The following is a 20868-nucleotide window of genomic DNA, read 5'->3' on the forward strand; positions in this document are numbered from 1 at the left end:
TCTCTTTGCTTTCCTTTTCTCTCTACTATTTTCTTTTTCTTAGAAGCCAAACAACCTCTGAGGATGTTTTCCCAGAGGATGAGAGGCTAAGCCTTTGGTTTCTTGGAGTGAAGGAAGCTAGGTGAAAAGTCCAGATGCAAAAGTGGAAAACTCTCATGCATTAAATACAGGTAGTTGGAGTTCATAAATGGCTTTTAAATCTAAAGTTTTGCTTTAAATCCCTTAGAACCACTTTGAATGGCCAATACATGGTAAGCTTTAGGTCTTTATGGATACTTATTGCTAGATCCACATCATACCATTAGTTATCATGTACGAGCCATTGGAAAGTGGCTCAAGGTGAAGACCCATAGTGTCTAAAGCCATTAATGGAACTTGACTACCATTTCTATTGACTTATTATGGATTAAATCTTCATTATTAAACCTATACCGATTCGGGAAACAACCATCCTTTATGTTGTTGTCCCCAATACGAGAAGAAAAATCCAAAATTTCCACTTTACATTCTGAACTTGATCCTAGCAACCCTTAGCTCCGGGAGACTTTCTTTCTTCCATTTTTACCTAGTTCTATATCATTTTAGTTTCAAACACCACTTTCAAAACAAATTTTATTTTCTTTTAAACTCTAAGTTTTTGAAAAAGGAAATCATCAAATTCAATTTCTAATCTTGAATTTATCACTGGTAGAATGAAAACTCATCCCAGAGTTCAACCCTAGAGTTGCTATACTATAGTAGCTTTGCTACGCTAGTATGAGGTCATAGGATTTATAAATATTTTTTATTAAAACACCTGACTGGATTTAACAAATCACTCAGCAAGGTTGTGGGGGATTTTGTTGTAGAACAAAAATCCATCAACTCTCAACTCAGTCAAAGAATTGACAGTGTAGAGAATACTTTGAATAAAATGATGGATGGGATGCAAAATGACTTATCTCAGAATATAGATAATATCCAATACTCAATCTCAAGGCTCACTAATTTGAACACAGTGCAAGAGAAGGGTAGATTTCCTTCTCAACCTCACCAAAACCCCAAGGGTACCCACGAAGTGGAAACTCATGAGGGAGAAGCTTCACAGGTGAGAGATGTTAAAGCCTTGATCACTCTAAGGAGTGGTAAAAAGGTTGAGTCACCAACACCCAAGCTATATGTTGAAGAGAAGGAAGAAGAAGAGACAAAGAAGAGGGAGGAAATGAAAGGAAAGAAGAAAGATATCAGTGAAGGGAAGAAGGACCATGATTCAATAGTGAATGCAAATCCGGAGAAAGAGCTTATTAAGGAAGAATTGATGAAGAAACGCACATCTCCACCTTTTCCTCAAGTTTTGTATGGGAAAAAGGGGATAAAAAATGCATAAAAAATCCTTGAAGTATTGAGGCAAGTGAAGGTCAACATTCCATTGTTGGATATGATCAAGCAAGTTCCATCATATGCAAAGTTCCTAAAGGACCTGTGTACTATCAAAAGAGGGTTGAATGTGAATAAGAAAGCCTTCTTGACCGAGCAAGTGAGTGTCATCATACAATGTAAATCTCCTTTGAAGTACAAAGATCCGGGATGTCCTACCATTTCAGTCATGATTGGAGGAAAGGTAGTGGAAAAAGCTTTGTTAGATTTGGGAGCAAGTGTGAATTTGCTACCATACTCTGTTTATAAGCAATTGGGACTTGGTGAATTAAAGCCAACATCAATCACCCTATCTTTAGCTGATAGGTCAGTGAAAATTCCAAGGGGGATAATTGAGGATGTTTTAGTTCAAGTTGATAATTTCTACTATCCAGTAGATTTTGTTGTTCTTGATATTGATCCTTTAGTTAAGGAAGCTAATTATGTTCTTATCATCCTTGGAAGGCCATTTCTTGCTACTTCAAATGCAAGTATAAATTGTAGGAATGGACTTATGCAACTCATTTTTGGCAACATGACACTTGAGCTAATTACTCCGGAAGAAGAAGAAGGTCTAGAAGAGGTATGCATTATTGACACTCTCGTGGAGGAGCATTGTGATCAGAATATGCAAGACGAGTTGAATGAAAGTCTTGAGGATCTTGAAGAAGGGTTGTCTGAACCTGCTGATGTCCTTGCTAGAAGGAAGTTTTTTACTTTAAATGCCAAGTTATTTTGGTAATTTAGCTGTTTTTTGCTTAATTTTAAATTTTTTTGAAGTTTTTATTCTCTACTCTCCATGGTTATTAAGAAAAAATTATCAAAATGAAATGAGAGAAATTGAATTTTTGTTTTTCACTTGACTTAGAGTTTGTATTATTCTTACTAAAGCTGATGAATTGTTGAAACTTCTGTTGAATGCAAGCTTAGTTCTTCCACTTTAAGCTATTCACACACTGTGCACAATAGGTTCCAAGTATAAGATGAAAAACTATTTCCCTCTTGACTTAGGAAAATTTAGACTTGGTACCTTTGACCTTATTTTAATAGTGTTGGGACACCTTATAAAAGGCTAATGAGTCCTTGGAAAAAGAAAAAAAGAAAGAAAGAAAAATGTTTGCTTGCCTTGAAACCCGAGCAAAGTCTGAGGGGTATATGGTGAAAATCTTTAAAACCTGGTGCCCTAAGCCTTAATTGGTTGGGAGTCACTGACCTCAATGCTCGTTACAAGGGTGAATAGGTGGAGTTTAACATGCCGTAGGTGCTTGGGTATTCAAATTTCATTCTCAAAAGTCCGGGGTAAAATCTGAGGAGTTAGTGGTTGAAAGATCCTTAAAGCTCGATGCCTTAAACCTTAAGTGGTTAGGAGTCATCGATGGACCCCCGTTACAGGGACAATTTAGAAAAGAATACCTTTAAGCCTTGTACTCCTACATGAAAAAAAAAAATTGTGAAACAAAAGGGTGCGTTCTTAGCCTATTGAATTTGGTCAGTTTGCTAAGTGTTGAAAAAGAACTAAGTTGGGGGGAGAGATTAGTTCAACATGCTATATTCGGAAACTATGAACTAACACTTAGATTTTTGTGGAAGAGTAAGTTTTGGTCCTTTGGAAGTGGAAATGATTTTAAAGTTTCAATTTGCATAATGCATTCTCTTTATGAATTGTGATTAGGCAAAGTATTTGATAACTCTTGTTGAAATTTGAGTTTTATATTTCTTTAATGTCCCATGTGAGAGTTTGATCATCATGCCACTTAAAATTTTTTGAAGTGATCAGCATGATCTTGTAAAGTATATTACTATTTAGTTTACTTTTTCTCTCCTTTATTGCTAAGGGACTAGCAATATGTCGGTTGGGGGGAGTGATCACTACACAAAAAGTTCTATTTGATAGCTTGTAATTAACTCTTTTAAACAATTTTGAGTAGTAATTATTACCTTTTAACTCAATTAGCATATTAAGTACCTTTGCAATCATTTCTAATCAAATTGTGTAAGTTTTGGTGTTTTTGATAGTAATTTGATCACCAAGGCAATCCAAGATTGAGGAGAGTTCTATGGAATCCATGGCAAAGCAATTGGAAGCTCATTAACATGAAGAACCTAAGATTTGAAGCTTTATAGTCCTTTTCCATAAGCAAATCATGAATGCAAGGAGGGAAAGCAAAGAGAGAAATCTAACATGAAGAATTCAAGAGGATAGTAACTGTTGGACACTTTTGGAGCACTTTCTGGAGCTCAATTTATGCATACTATATGTCGTTTCGAAGCTCGGGGAGTCTACAATCCAATGCTTCAAATGGTACATGATTCGGAGTTGAAATGAAGAAGTTAAAGCCATTGGAAGCCGATCACACCAAGCTGAAGGCCAATTTCGCAGGCTGCAAAATCAGCCTTTGGCTACGAAATCACAAGAGGAAGGCTACGAAATCAGCCTTTGGCTGCGAAATGGTGTCCTTTAGGTTGTGAAATTTTGCAGCCATCTTGCACGCCTACGAAATCCTCTTGAGTGCTTCCAAATATTTGCGACTGACATTTTTAGATTTTTTGCTTCAGATATTTGATGTCTAAATCCCCATTCTCTCCTTGTAATCCACCAATTATAGGATTCCTTAGTTATTAAGTAAGAACAAAGGGTGAAGAACCTCATATATATTGTTTTGTAATTTCCATTACATATATCTCGGGAGATTGTTCTCAGAGACAACTTCTTCTTTATTTTTAAAAGGAAGTAAAATACAAAGCTTTGCTCTGCCTTACCTTCTCGTTTTGATTGTATTTATTTTTCTTACTAGCCAAACAAGCTCTAAGGATGTTTCCTTAGAGAATGAGTGGCTAGGATTTTTGTTCCTTGGAGCTAAGGTGGTCGGGTAAGGCCCCGAATGCAAGAATTGGTGGTTTTGTTGTTTTAGCTGTTAATGAAGAGAAAGTATGACCCGTTGATGGTTTTTATGTTTTTAGTTAACTTAAAATGCCTTTAATTCACCTGGGCCAACACTTGGTAAGGCAAGTGATCTTTGTCCATTGAGATACACTAGTTTACCTCTTGTGAGCCTTTGGGAGGTGCCTTGAAGGTAGGATTTTCTAGAATTGCCAACACTTGGTAATCTTTTGGACTCTAAGGAGACATCCATTAGTTATCTCTTGCAAGCTTGAGAAGGAAAGTCCAAGGTTAATGATCACCTTGAATGGTGAAGGCTAGGTGACAGGCATGAGTCATTGCAAGATGCATCAGTGAGAGGGAATTAGTGCTGAAATCCATTAAGGGAAACATCTGTACAACACCGATTAGAGAATTAACTAGATGTTATGTCTCTAATGTGAGGAAAAGATTCAAGTGACCGAAGCTCTGTTTTTCTATGAGGAGCCTGACCCCAGTGAACCTAAACCTCCAAGGAATGCTTTTCTTCATAAGTAATTCCCATTACTTTCTTTTTAGTTAGCTTAAAACAAATCATTTTTAAACTAAAGTTTATGTTTTCTTTTGAAGCTAACCTTGAAATGAAAAAACACCAATTCAACTTTGAATAGGTATGAGTTGTAAGTTGAAAACCCTTCCTAGTGAACGATCCTAGAGCCATTATGCTATATTAGCTAAGGCTATCCTAGTGCATGGTGATATAGGTTATAAATTTTGTTGATTACTCCTGTTTGAGTACCAAACTCAAGGTACACCAGCTAGGCACACAATCAGCAATGCTAAAGGTATTATTTTCTAAAGTGTCCATGTAATGGGGGTCCATCGATGACTCCCAACCAATCAAGGTTTAGGGCATCAAGCTTTAAGGATCTTTCGACCACTAACTCCTTAGATTTTACCCCGGATTTTTTAGATTGAAATTCAATACCCAATCACCTACAATACGTTAAACTTCACCTATTCACCCTTGTAACGAGCATTGAGGTCGATGACTCCCAACCAATTAAGGCTTAGGGCACCGGGTTTTAAATATTTTCACCATATACCCCTCGAACCTTGCTTAGGTTTCAAAGCAAGCAAAATACTTTATTCTTTTTTTTTTTTTTTTTTTTTTTCAAGGCTGATTAGCCTTTTATAAGGTGTCCCAACACTATTTTAAAACAAGGTTAAAGGTACCAAGTCTAAATTTTCCTAAGTTCAAGAGGTGAGATAGTGTATCATCTTATAATTGGAATCTAAAGTGCACAGTGTGTGGTAAGATTAAAGTGGAAGAAATAAGGTTGAATTCAATAGGAGTTTCCATAATTCATCAACCTCAATAAGCATAATATGACTCTACTATTCAAATAAAAAGGCAAGAATTCAATTTCTCTCATTTCATTCTGAGAATTTTTCCTTAATAACCATGTAGAGTAGAGTAAAACTTTTAAAATTAAGATTTTTTTAAAAAAAAACTAAGCAAAAAGTACTAAATTAACAAGGTAACTTAGCATCATTAACAACTTCCTTCCTTTACTCTCCCCCCAACCAAGATCAACATTGTCCTCAATGTGGCAAGAACGATTATAAATAAAGGGAGGAAGTGGTACTTCCTAAGTGACATGGAGTCTGAGTCGTATAGGAGAAACCACATGATTAAAAAAAACAAAAGATTAATGAGTAAAGGAGATAGAAAAGAGAATTCCAATTATAAACAAAAATGATATGTATATATTACTCTGAGAAAGTACAATGAAATGATCATGTAATACATCCAATCCCAGAATATATAATATCAACTAATATACTAAGTAAATACAATATAAAGAAATGATCAAGGAGTGGGGCTCTTTGGTCGACATGATGGCTCTAGGGCTGTCTCGTGAGTGGCCTGAGGTGAGACATCAGCTATGATGGTCTCCTCAGGTGGAATCGTCTCCTCAGCTAGATCTCTTGGCTCTGATGGTCCAGGAATATCAGTCTGAGGTGGTGCAAGGCCCAAATGCTGCTGTATCTAACTAAGGATAGCAGTATACTGGTCAAGAATAATAGAATATCGATCTTGCTGAGCTCGGATGTCTCTCATCTTCCGGAATAGTGCGTTGTGCATGGCGTTGAGTGTTTTGAATAATAATACCATGCCATAAAACTCTGAGCCATAAATGGTGATAAAGTCCTGTCATTGAGGAGGTACAACTGGTGGAATAGGTGGTATAGCTGGAGGATCAGTAGAGGCGGCCTGAGGCATAGATGGTGCAGTGATTACTACCCAAAAAGTGTTATTTTACACCTTTAAGTCATTATGTTTTAAGCACTTTTGTGTAGTAATTCTCCATCTTTATTCCAATTGGCATGTTAAAGACCTAGCAATGACTTCTAATCATATTTGTGGCTAGTTTTAGTGTTTTGACAGCTTTTTGGATCATTAAGACAAGCCAACCAAAGGAGAGAAGCAAAGAGAAGCAAAGAGGAAAATAAAGGACAGCAGCTGTAGTCTTATTTTGTACTTTTGGAGCACTTTCCGAAGTCCATTTTTTACATGCTATATACCATTTCAAAGCTCCGGAAGTCAAGAATCCAACGCTTCAAACCGTGTACGATTTGGAGCTGAAATGAGGAAGATATGGCCTTCGGAAGACAACTACTCCAGGCTTGTGCGAAATTCACACAACACCTTCAGCTTGTGCGAATGGTGTGCGAAACTCGCACACCCCCTTCCAAATTCGCACAGCCCATGCGTGGTGTGAATTTTCCTCTATTTTTGCCGACTCCACTTTAGATATTTTCTTATGTATTTTTTGATGTAATTTCCTTTCTTATCCTTGTAACAAGCCAATCACAAGCTTTGCTTTTGTAAAGACTATATAAGGGGTGGAAATCACCTCTCGAAGACAGCTATCATATGTGTTATGTTTTACACTTAGTGAAATACAGAGCTCTCTTATTTTCCCTTTTCTCTCTACTATTTTCTTTTTCTTGGAAGCCAAACAGCCTCTGAAGATGTTTTCTCAGAGGATGAGAGGCTAAACGTTTGGTTTCTTGAAGTGAAGGAAGCTAGGTGAAAAGTCCAGATGCAAAGGTGGAAAACTCTCGTGCATTAAATACAGGTAGTTGGAGTTCATAAATGGCTTTTAAATCCAAAGTTTTGCTTTAAATCCCTTAGAATCACTTTGAATGGCCAATACATGGTAAGCTTCAGGTCTCTGTGGATGCTTTTCGCTAGATCCATATCAGTCCATTAGTTATCATGTACGAGCCATTGGAAAGTGGTTCAAGGTGAAGACCCATAGTGTCTAAAGCCATTAATGGACCTTGACCACCATTTCTATTGACTTTTTATGGATTAAATCTTCATTGTTAAACCTATACCGGTTCGGGAAATAACTATAGGTTAAATCCCCAATGCAAGGAGAAAAATCTGGAATTTTCCACTTTGCATTCTGAACTTGATCCTAGCAATCCTTAGCTCCGGGAGACTTTCTTTCTTCCATTTTTAATTAGTTTATGTTAATTTAGTTTCAAACACTTTCAAAACAAATTTTATTTTCTTTTAAACTTTAAGTTTTTTGTAAAGGAAATCATTAAATTCAATTTCTAATCTTGAGTATATCACTGGTAGAATGAAAACCCATCCCAGAGTTCGACCCTAGAGCCACTATACTATAGTAGCCTTGCTACGCTAGTATGAGGTCATAGGTTTTATAAATGTTTTTTATTAAATGACCCGACTGGAGCAAGGGTGGATGGGATAGACTTACGGGATGCTCGTCCCACTGTGCCTGGTCAGGCTATGCTGGTATTGGAGGTACTGGCCTGGGTGGGGCTGCTTCAGGTGCTGATTCTACTGAATTCCTCTCTGCTAGCTATGTCCATTGGTCGAGAGTGAAATGCTCTCGGCAATGGTGGCGGCGCTTGAGATGGGGCTCAGTAGGGTAGCCCATATGCTCTATTTTATGGTATAGTAGCCTCAAAAATAGTAATGGAATCGCGTCAGCTTGTTGTAGCTTCTTCCTATGAACTTTCTCCTCGAAGTATAGGAGAATGACCATGCTCAGATGGTGTGGCCCAAAATAGAAACCCATAGATATCCTGTATAATGCATCCAAAATAGGTCCTCACCTCTGCACTGAATGCTAAAGAGGGAAAATGTTGGACCTCAACAATACATCTACTAGGAGCATCCCAGATGGAAGCTCCTTACGTAGCAGGCATGTATCTCCAAAAGTCCCTCGTGATAGAATGCAGACCATTTTTCGCTGAGATGTAGATGTCCACTGTCTGAACTGCTTTGGATCCTCTGGCTGAAATGAAATATGGAGAGCCTCAGTAATATGCCTAGCCTCTAAGATACCCTGACGTTCGTCTATGCTGAAACAAATGGCTGTGGAACTCTGGACGCCTTGAGTAGTCATGGACTGATAGAAATCCATTGCTACTCTAGGGTAGAAAAATTCTCTAGGAGTCATCAAACACTCGAGATGGTACCTCTAGAGTAATCAAAATGAATCACTAATGTTCGGCTACTGTCGCATAGCCTCCATGTCGAAATAGAGCTAAGAGTGAAATGGCTTAGCTCTACAATCTAAATTGCCCGGAATGGGTGGCACAGTAACCATTGGTCTTTTGATGATGACTTCAGGAGCAATGCCTGAAGGTCTCTGAATATCTTCTAGGGCCTAAGAATTGGCTAGAGCCTAACTAGATGTCTCTCCAGGGCCCGAGGTCCTGGCTCTCTTTGGTGGAACACGACGTACTAATGGCTCTGGGATGCGGAGATATTGGTGGTCTTCGTGTCGAATACCAGCGCTGAGGAGGGCTAGAAGTCACCCACCCTCAGAAGATGGCACTGTCAGGGCCTGAGAGGCTTGAGATGGATCCTGAAGGGTGGAGGCACGTGTCCGAGCCTCACAAGATGCGGACGGGTCTGTATGGCCCCCTCTGGTGCGCACCATAGTTAATATGGACGAGAGGTGGATTACTCTTCTTCTTCTTGGTGGTAGCAGGGTGCAGAATGGTAAGGAATTTGCTTCACAAGGTGGTAGTGAGTTCTTCGCAACAGAGGACGCATGTGCGAAATGGTCAGCTGAAGGGCTTTAAATAGGAATTTCAAATGACTTTTGGCTTCCCTCCTGGCCGTTAGGTGACCATTGGCTTTTTGCATGCGTTTCGCACGGCTAGTGGCTAATGCAAAATTTTTCGCATTGACATTTGGCTTATGCAAAATGGTGATTGCAGATGCCAAATTGTGATTTGCTGATGCAAAATTTTTCACATTGAGAATTAATGGTGCGAAGCTGATGCAAAATTTTTCACATTGAGAATTAGCTATGCAAAAATTTTCGCAGTGAGAAAAGGTGATGCAAAATTTTTCGCATTGGCTTTTTGTCTTGAGAAATGCTCTATTTTCCTCTGTTTTTTACTTCCCCTGTTTTTTATCATCAAAAATTAATTTAAGTCATAATAAAATAAAATTAAAACTAGAAATTCTAACTTAAAAACATATATCAAATCTATAAAACTTGAATTTTTAAAATTTAAAACAAAACAACAAACAAAAAAAAAAATTATGGACTTAGTGTCTTTCAACATACTAAGCCCAACTAACCATTTTTTTCTTCAGGCTTGATGTGGTTCAAGAAGGTTGATTTCCTCCTTGTCTTTAGAAAATGGCTCTAGGAATGGCTTGAGACGTTGGCCATTGACTTTGAAAGTCCTAGTATTGGTGAGTAGCTCAACTACTCCATTTGAATAGACTTCATGGATAGTAAACGGACCTATCAATCTTGATTTCAATTTTCTCGGGAAAATATGAAGCTTAGAGTCATAGAGCAAGACTCTCTGTCCCTTCTGAAATTGTTTTCGGGAGATTAACTGATCATGCCACCTTTTCAATCTCTGTTTTGCAATGTTTGAATTGATATAGGCAACATTTCTCAATTCCTCCATCTCATTAAGGTCTAGAAATCTCTTCACGCCAACTCTGTTCAAGTCCATGTTGAGTGTCTTGATTGCCCACCAAGCTTTGTATTGCACTTAAACGGGAAGATGACACGCTTTGCCATAGACTAGGCGATATGGAGACATTCTAAGAATGGTCTTGTAACTTGTCCTGTAAGCCCATAGTGAATCATGAAGCCTAGCAGACCAATCTCTTCTGCTCGTATTCACCATTTTCATCAGTATGTTCTTTATCTCCCGGTTGGCTAACTCAGCTTGCCCAGAAGTCTGAGAGTGGTAAGGTGTAGCTACCTTATACTTCACCCCATTCTTGGCTAAGAGAATTTCAAACGGTTTGTTGCAAAAATGAGTACCCCCATCACTGATTATGGCTTTGGGTACTCCAAATCTGGAGAAGATGTTCTCTTTGAGAAATTTGAGAACAACTCTATGGTCATTTCGCTTGCACGGGATTGCTTCAACCCATTTAGAAACATAATCTACTCCCACCAAGATGTAAGAATAGCCAAAGGACATAGGAAAAGGTCCCATGAAGTCAATGCCCCATACATCAAAAAGATCAACTATTAAAATGGGATTCAAAGGCATCATGTTCTTACGCGTTAATTTCCCAAGCCTCTGGCATCTGTCACAGCTTCTACACATGGTGAGGGCGTCTTTGAAGAGTGATGGCCAACAAAAACCCGATTGCAACACTTTCATAGTTGCCTTCTGAGAAGCAAAGTGGCCTCCACATGCGCTTTCATGGCAATGACCGAGGATCCCCTGTTACTCTTGCTTAGGGATGCACTTCCGGATTATTTGATCCGCACAATATTTGAATAGGAATGGCTCTTCCCAATAGTAAGCATGAATTTTTGCAAAGAAGTGCTTCTTATCTTGTTCTTTCCACTCACTTGGAACTTTTTCGGTAACTAAATAGTTAGCAATATGAGCATACCAAGGAGTGGCTTCTATCAACATGAGTGACTCTTCTGGAAAATCAGCATTTATTGGCAAACTGTGGGAATTATGTGCTATGGCTAGCCTTGACAGATGGCCGACTACCATATTTTCCACTCCCTTCTTGTCTTTGATCTGAAGATTGAATTCTTGAAGTAAGAGAATCCATCTGATCAACCTCGCTTTTGCATCTTGTTTAGTCAACAAATATTTCACGACCGAATGGTCAGTGAAAACCACAATGAAAGACCCTACCAACTAAGCACGGAATTTGTCTAAGGCAAAAACTACAGCCAACAATTCTTTCTATGTGGTTGTGTAGTTTCTTTGTGTTTCATTCAATGTTTTGCTTGCATAGTAGATCACATAGGGCTTCCCATCTTTCTTTGCCCAAGAACAGCTCCTATAGCAAAGTCATTGGCATCGCACATCACTTCAAAGGGTAATTACTAGTTGAGAGCCCTCACTATTGGAGTGGTTGTCAGCAATAACTTCAATTCTTCAAAACTCTATTGACATCGATCATCCCATATGAATTTAGCATCCTTCACCAATAGCTCACAAAGAGGTCCTCCAAGTTTAGAGAAATCTTTAATGAACCTCCCATAGAACCCAGCATGGCCAAGGAATTGCCTTACTCCTTCGACAGTTGTTGGCGATGGCAACTTGACAATCAGTTCAACTTTTTCTTTGTCCACCTCAATGCCTTGGTTGGACATAATATGCCCAAGGATGATCCCTTATGGTACCATGAAATGGCATTTCTCCCAGTTGAGCACCAAGTCTTTCTCAATGCATCGGTTTAACACAACTTCCAAATTGACTAAGCATTCGTCAAATGCACTTCCATATACGGTGATATCATCCATAAAGACTTCGATAATACACTCCACCATATCACTGAAAATGCTTAACATGCATCTTTGGAATGTTGTTGGTGCATTGCATAAGCCGAAAGGCATTGTTTTGTATGCATAAGTTCCGATTGGACAAGTGAAAGTGGTATTCTCCTGATCTTAAACAACAATTCAATTTGAAAATACCCGGAGTAGCCATCCAAGAAACCGTAGAATGGATGGCCTGAGACCCTCTCAAGCACTTGATCAATAAATGGCAACGGGAAGTGGTCCTTCCTTGTTACAACATTCAACTTTCTATAATCAATACACACTCTCCAACCTGAAGTGAGGCGTGTAAAAACTTCCTCTCCTTTATCATTTTACACCACTGTGATCCTTGATTTCTTTGACATGACTTGCATAGGACTCACCCATGGGCTATCTGATATGGGGTAGATAATACCGGTCTGAAGTAGCTTAAGCACCTCAGCTCGCACCACCTCTTGTATGTGAGGATTCAACCTTCGCTGGGGTTGACGAACTGGCTTAGCTTCTTCTTCCATGTATATATGATGAGTACAGACTAAAAGGCTGATCCCTTTCAAATCAGAAATTTTCCACCCTATCGCCTTCTTACATCTCCTAAGGATTTCAAGTAGACAATCCTCCTAAGTAGTGGTCAGAGATGAAGAAATAACAACAGGGCTCTACTTATTTTCCTCCAGGTATGCATACTTCAACTCCATGGGTAATGGCTTCAGAATAAGCTTTGGGGGCTCCTCTTTAACATCTTCTTATGTCTCCTCCTCATTGAATAAAGGGAGAATTTCTTCCCTCATCTTCAAAGGAGGCAGAGTAGCAAGCAAATCTGAGGGTTCAGGTAACCCTTCATCAAGATCCCCAAGACTCTCGTTCAAATCTTCAAACATTTTCTGATCACAATGCTCCTCCACTAAGTTATCAATTAAGCACATCTCTTCTGGTCCTTCTTCTTCTTCCGGATGGAATTGTTTCTTGCACAAATAGAAGATGTTGAGCTCTAACGTCATGTTGCCAAACGTAAGTTGCATGACTCCATTCCTATAATTGATGATAGCATTTGAAGTAGCTAGGAATGGTCTTCCAAGTGTGATAGGAATATAGTTAGTTCCTTTGGCGACCGAATCCGTATCAAGAACAACAATGTCTACTAGGTAATAGAACTTTTCAACTTGAACTAGGACATCTTCAATCATACCTCTTGGAATTTTCATAGATCTATCTACTAGAGATAGAGTGATTGATGTTGGCTTTAACTCTCTCAGTCCCAATTGCTTATAGACAGAGTAGGGTGGCAAATTCACACTTGCTCACAAGTCCAACAAAGCTTTCTCCACACACATCTCTCCAAAATCATCACGGATATGGTAGGACAGCCCGGATCTTTGTATTTCACTGGGGACTTGCACTATATAATGGAACTTACTTGCTCAGTTAAGAAGGCTTTCTTACTCACATTCAACCCTCTTTTGATAGTGCATAAGTCCTTCAGGAATTTTGCATAAGTCGAAACTTGTTTGATCACGTCTAGCAAAGGGATATTAACTTTCACTTGCCTCAATACTTCAAGAATTTTTGATGCGTTGTTGATTCCCCTCTTGCCATGCAAAGCTTGTGGGAAAGGTGGAGGCATGTGCTTCTTTATCACTTCTTCTTGGTTGATGGTCCTCTCCAATTTTTCATTCACCTTAGCTTCAAGGTCCTCCTTCTTTATACTGCTCCCTTTCTTCTTTCCTTTGTTTTCCTCCCTCTTCTCTTTCTCTGCTTCAGTCTCTTGTTCTTGCTCTGGTTCTTGCTCTAGCTTGGGTGTAGGCATAATAACCTCTTTACCACTCCTTAGAGTGATCACTGCTTTGACTTCCCTCATCTAAGAAGATTCCCCCTCTTGAGCCTCCACTTCATGGATAGCCTTTGTCAACTTGAACTAGGAAATCTTCAATCATACCTCTTGGAATCTTCACAGATCTATCTGCTAGAGACAGAATGATTGATGTTAGCTTCAACTCTCCAAGTCCCAATTGCTTATAGATAGAGTAGGGTAGCAAATTCACACGTGCCCATAAGTCCAACAAAGATTTCTCCACACACGTCTCTCCAATCATCACTGAGATGGTAGGACAACCCAGATCTTTGTATTTCACTGGAGACTTGCACTATTTAATAGCACTTACTTGCTCACTCAAGAAGGCTTTCTTATTCACATTCAACCCTCTTTTTATAGTTCATAAGTCCTTTAGGAATTTTGCATAAGTCGGAACTTGTTTGATCATGTCTAGCAAAGGGATGTTAACTTTCACTTGCCTCAACACTTCAAGAATTTCTAATGCATTATTGATTCCATTTTTTCCATGCAAAGCTTATGGGAAAGGTGGAGGCGTGTGTTTCTTCATCATATCTTCCTAGTTGATGGTCCTCTTCGGTTTTTTATTCACAATAGATTCAAGGTCCTCCTTCTTTGCTTTGTGCCCTTTTCTCTTTCCTTTGATTTCCTCCCTCTTCTCTTTCTCTGGTTCACTCTCTAGTTCATGCTCTGGCTTGGATGTAGGCAGATCAACCTCTTTACCACTCCTCAAAGTGATCACTGCTTTTACTTCCCTCACCTATGAAGATTCTCCCTCCTGAGCCTTCACTTCATGGATACCCTTGGGATTCTGATGAGGATGAGAAGGAAACTTTCCTTTCTCTTGCACTGTGTTGAGGTTGGTGAGCCTTGAGATTGAGTACTGGAGATTATCTATCTTCTGAGATAGATCATTTTGCATCACATCCATCCTTTTATTTAATGTACTCTCTACATTGTCAATTCTTTGACTGAGCTGAGCATTGATTGATTTCTAGTCTCCAACAAAGTCTCCCACGACCTTGCTAAGATTCACAATGGCTTGTTCAAGATTCGAGGCTTGCGGAGGTACTTGACCAGGTTGCATGTACTGAGGTGCCCTTGGCTCCCAAGAGAAATTCGGATGGTTCCTCTAATTTGAATTGTAGGTGTTGCCATATAAAGCATTGTTATTTCATGCTGCGAAATTTTGCAGCCATCTTGCATGACTGCGAAATTCTTCTAAAGCTTCCTGATATTTGTGACCGACATTTGAGATTTTTTTGCTTTAGATATTTGATGTCGAAATCCCCAAACTCTCCTTGTAATCCACCTATCATAGGATTCCTTAGTCTTTAAGCAAGAACAAAGGGTACATAACCCCATATATATTGTTTCTAAATTTCCATTATAGAGAACGGGAAGCTTGTTCTCAGAACTTTGTATAGTTTTGCAAGGAAGTAAAATACAGGGCCTTTGCTCTGCTTTACCTTCTCGTTTTGATTGTATATATTTATTTAATTTTTCTTACTAGCCAAACAAGCTCTGAGGAAGTTTCCTCAGAGAATGAGTGGCTAGGCTTTTAGTTCCTTGGAGCTAAGGTTGTCGAGAAAGGTCCCAAATGCAAGAATTGGTAGTTTTGTTGTTTCATCCATTAATGAAGAGAAAGTGTGACCCATTAATGATTTCTATCTTTTTAATTAACTTAAAACACCTTCAATTCACCTGAGCCAACACCTGGTAAGGCAAGTGATCTCTGTCCATGGAGATGCACTAGTTTATCTCTTGCGAGCTTTTGGGAGGTGACTTGAAGGTAGGATTTTCTAGAATTGCCAACACTTGGTAAGCTTTTAGACTCCAAGGAGACATCCATTAGTTATCTCTTGCGAGCTTGAGAAGGGAAGTCCAAGGTTAATGATCACCTTGAATGGCAAATGCTAGGTGAGAGGCACGAGTCATTGCAAGTTGCATTAGTGAGAGGGAATTAGTGTTGAAATCCATTAAAGGGAAGCATCTGTACAACACCGGTTAGAGAATTAACTATATGTTAATTCTCTAATGTGAGGAAAAGAACCAAGTGACCAGAGCTCTGTTTTTGCATGAGGAGCTTCCCCTGTGAACCTAAACCTCCAAGGAATGCTTTTCTTCATAAGTAATTTTCATTACTTTCTTTTTAGTTAGCTTGAAACAAAACCTTTTTCAACCAAAGTTTATGTTTTTTTTCTTAAGCTAACCTTGAAATGAAAAAGCGCCAATTTAACTTTGAATTGGTATCAGTTATGAGTTGAAAACCCTTCCCAATGAATGATCCTATAACCACTATGTTATATTAGCTAAAGCTATCCTAATGCATGGTGATATAGGTCATAAATTTTGTTGATTACTCCCTCAATCAAGGAACACCAGCTGGACATGAATCAGCTGAGACACCAATTGGGACCACGAATCAGTGGAGGACTCCTAGTCGTGAGCTCAGGGCTCTATATGCAATGAACAACTCAAGGTTGTGGTTGATAAGAACAAGTCCTAGTCATGAGCTCAAGGGTCTAGATGCTATGAAAAACTCAAGGTTGTGGGTGACATGAGCTACTTTGAGTCATGAGCTTAAGGCTCTGGATGCTATAAAGAACTTAAAGTATTGGAAGATATGAACGATTTGGGATCCTATGAGCTTAAGCCTCCATATGCTATGAACAAATCAGGGTTGTAGATGATATGAACAATTCTTGGTCGTGAGCCATGGCTCTAAATGAATAGCATAGGGCTATAGATGACATGGACAACTTTGGTTGGTGAGCTCAAGGCTCTAGATGCTACGAATAACTCAGGGTTATGGTTGATATGAACAACTCTAGGTCATGAGCTCAACATTCTAGATGCTATGAATAGCTCAAGGGTGTGGATGACATGAATGACTCTAGGTCATGAGCTCAAGGCTCTAGATACTATGAACAACTTAAGGTTGTGGTTGACATGAATGACTCTGGGTCATGAGCTCATGACTTTAGATGCTATGAACAACTAAAGGTTGTGGATTTTATGAGCTACTATGGGTTGTGAACTCAAGGCTTTAAATGCTATGAACTGCTCAGGGTTGTGGATGACATGAAGGACTCCGAGTTGTGAGCTCACAACTTTAAGAGCTATGAACAGCTCAAGGTTGTGGATGATATTAGCTGCTCCGGGTCATGAACTCAAGGCTTTAGATGCTATGAACTGCTCAAGCTGTGGATGACATGAATGACTTTGGGTCATGATCTTAGGGCTCTAAATGTTATGAAAAACACATGGTTGTGGATGATATGCATGAGTCTAATTCGTGAGCTCAAGGATCTAGATGCTATGAATAACACAAAGCTATAAATGAAATGAACGACTTCGGGTCATGAGCTCAGAGCTCTAAATGTTATGAATAACTTAAAGTTATGGATGATATAAATGACTTTGGATCTCATGAGCTCAGGCCTCTAGAAGCTATGAACAACTCAGGTTGAGGGTGATATGAGTGATTCTTGGTCATGAGTCCATGACCCTAAATGCTATGAATGACTTAGCGTTGCGGATGAGATGAAATTCTTTAAGTTATGAGCACTAGTCTCAAGATGCTATGAACAACTAAGGGTTGTGGATGATATTCATGATTCTATGTCGTGAGCTCAAAGCTCTAAATGTTTTGAACAACTTAGGGTTCTAGATGATATGAATTATTTTGGGTTGTAAACTCAAGGCTTTAAATGCTATGTGTAGCTCATGGTTGTGGATGACATAAATGGTTTCAGGTGATGTGATGAAACCTCTAGATACTATAAATAGCTCGGGGCATTGGATGATATGAACAATTCTACGTCTTGTACTGAAGCCTCTAGATTTTATAAATAGCTCAGGATTGTGGATAACATAAATAACTTCGGGTCATGAGTAAAGGGCTTTAGATGCTCTAAAAAGCTTAAGTCTATGGTTGACATTAATGTTTAACTATGTGACTGATTGTACAAATGCGGTTTACGTTGAAAATAAAATTGAGTTATCATGACTAATTTGATTGTGTCCAAACTGTGATAAAAACTAGATAGGACAACAATGTGATCGATCATATAGGTTTAGTCAACGCCAAAACCAAAAAATGAATGGTTGGGACCTATCTTATTATGTGCAGTATGTGATGAAAACTAGATAGGACAACGTCATGGCCAATCATACATGTGCATTCTATGTTGAAATTGATACTAAACGATAGTGACCAATCAGACCAGGTGTAGTCTATGATGAAAACCATAAGACAATGACGTGACCTATCATATAAGTGTGGTCTACGTTTTCATGATACTAAACTGTGTGATCGATCGGATTAGGTGCCAACTTTGACGAAAAATAGATATGACAACTATGTGATTGATCGTACAAATGTAGTCTATGTTGAAATTGAAACCGAGTTGTTATGATTGATCGAACCGTGTCTAATCTATGACGAAAACCAGATAGGACAATAATGTGACCGATCATATAGGTCTAGTTAACGCTGAAAATTAAAATTGAATAGTTGAAAACTATAAGACTGAGTGTAGTTTGTGATGAAAACTAGACAAGACAATGACGTGATCGATCGTAAAGGTGTAGTCTATGTTGAAAACGATAGTGACTAGTCGTGATCGATCAGATCGAGTACCGATTGTGACAAAAATATGACAAGACAACTATGTGACTAGTCATATAGATGAGGTCTACACCAAAAATGAAATTGAGCTACCATGACTGATCGGACCGAGTCCAGTTTATAACGAAAACCAAACAGGACAACGACATGATCGATTATACAGTTGCGGTCCACGCCGAAAATGAAAATGAGTTATTATGACCGATCGGATCGAGTGCCATCTGTGATAAAAACTAGACTGGACAACAATGTGATCGATCGTATAGGTGTGGTCTACATAAAAAAAGATACTGAACTATCATGATTGATCAGATTAGGTACTGACTATGATGAAAAAATATAGGACAACTATGTTACTGATCCTCCAGATGCGGTGTACGGAGAAAATGAAATTGAGTTATTGTCACTAGTTAGATTGTGTCTGATTTATGATGAAAACTAGATAAGATAACGACTTGATTGATCATCTGTGTGCTTTCTACACTGGAAATGATACTAAACTAATGTTATCGATCAGATCGGGTGCTAACTGTGATGAAAACCAAATAGGACAACTATATGACTAATCGTATAGATGCGGTCTACACCAAATACAAAACTGAGCTACTGTGACCGATCGAACCTGGTCCAATCTATGACAGAAACAAGATAGGACAACAACACGATCGATTGTATAAATCTAGTGTACACTGAAACTGAAACTAAACTGTCGGGACCTATCTAATTAGGTGTAGTCTGTTATGAAAACTAGACAAGATAATGACTTGACTGATCATCCAGGTGCACTCTATGCTGAAAATGATATTAAACTATCATGACTAATCGAATTAGATGTTGACTATGATGAAAACCAGATAGGACAACTACGTGACTGATAGTACAAATACGATCTACGATGAAAATGAAACTAAGCTACCATGACCGAACAAACCGGGTCCGGTCTATGACAAAACCAGAATGGATAACGATGTGATCTATTGTATAGATCTAGTCAATGTCAAAACCGAAACTGAACTGTTAGGACATATCTAACCGGGTGTGGTTTGTGATAAAAACTAGACAAGGCAACAACTTGATCGATGATCGTCTAGGTGCATTTTATGTCGAAAACGATACTAAACTGTCATGACCAATTAGACAAGGTGCAATCTGTGACGAAAACTAGATAGGACAAGGATGTGACCGATCGTATAGGTGTGATCTACGTCGAAAATGATACTAAACTATTATGATCAATTGGATTGCGTGTCGTTTGTGATGAAAACTAGATACAACAACTATGTGACTTATCGTATAGATGCACTCTACGTAAAAAATGAAACTGAGTAATCGTGATCAATTGGATTGGGTACAATCTATCACGAAACCAGAGAGGACAACTACGTGGCAGATTGTGTAAGTCTTATCCATGTCAAAATTGAAACTGAACTATTGGGACCTATCTGACTATGTGCGATCTATGATGAAAACTAAACAGGACAATGACGTGGCCGATCATACAAGTGCGGTATATGCCAAAAATGATAATGAACTATCGTAACCGATTGGACTGAGTGCAATCTATAACAAAAACTAGATGGGACAACGATGTGATTGATCATATAGGTACAAAATACGCCAAAAATAATACTGAACTTCTTGATCAATTGGATCGGGTATGATCTATGACGAAAACCAATCAAGACAACGTCATGACTGATCGTATAGGTCTACTCTACGTTAAAACCAAAACTGAATTGTGGGAATCTATCCAATCGAGAGCAATCTGTGATGAAAACTAGATAGTACAACGATGTGACCGATCGTACAAGTTTGGTCTATATCAAAACCAAAGCTAAAATGTTGGGACCTATCTAACTCGGTGCAATCAATGATAAAAACCAAATAAAACAACGAAGCGGATGATTGTACAAGTGCGATCTATGTCAAAAACAAAACTAAGTTGTCGTGATTGATCGAACCAAGTACGATCTATGATGAAAACCAGATATGACAACACCATGACTAATCGTATAGGTCTACTCTACGTCAAAACCAAAATTGAATTGTTGGGACCTATCCAACTGGGTGTGTAGTCTATGTGGAAAACTAGATAGGATAATGATGTGACTGATCGTATAGTCTGTTCTATACCGAAACTAAAACTGAATTGCCAAGACCTATATGACCTAGTACGATCTATGATGAAAACTAGATAGGACAACAGAGTGGAAAATCGTACAAGTACGATCTATGCTAAAAACAAAACTAAGTTGTCATGAATGATCAGATCGAGTATAGTCTATGACGAAAACAAGACAAGACAACAACATGATCGATCGTA

At 38.7% G+C, this 20868-nt stretch overlaps 1 pseudogene; it reads right to left on the reverse strand.

The window, feature by feature from the left end:
• LOC117929890 overlaps positions 1–20868 on the reverse strand; it is a 138146-nt pseudogene that overhangs the window by 40315 nt on the left and 76963 nt on the right.

The sequence above is a fragment of the Vitis riparia genome, chromosome 2 (genome assembly GCF_004353265.1).
Source record: "Vitis riparia cultivar Riparia Gloire de Montpellier isolate 1030 chromosome 2, EGFV_Vit.rip_1.0, whole genome shotgun sequence".
NCBI classification, from domain to species: domain Eukaryota; kingdom Viridiplantae; phylum Streptophyta; class Magnoliopsida; order Vitales; family Vitaceae; genus Vitis; species Vitis riparia.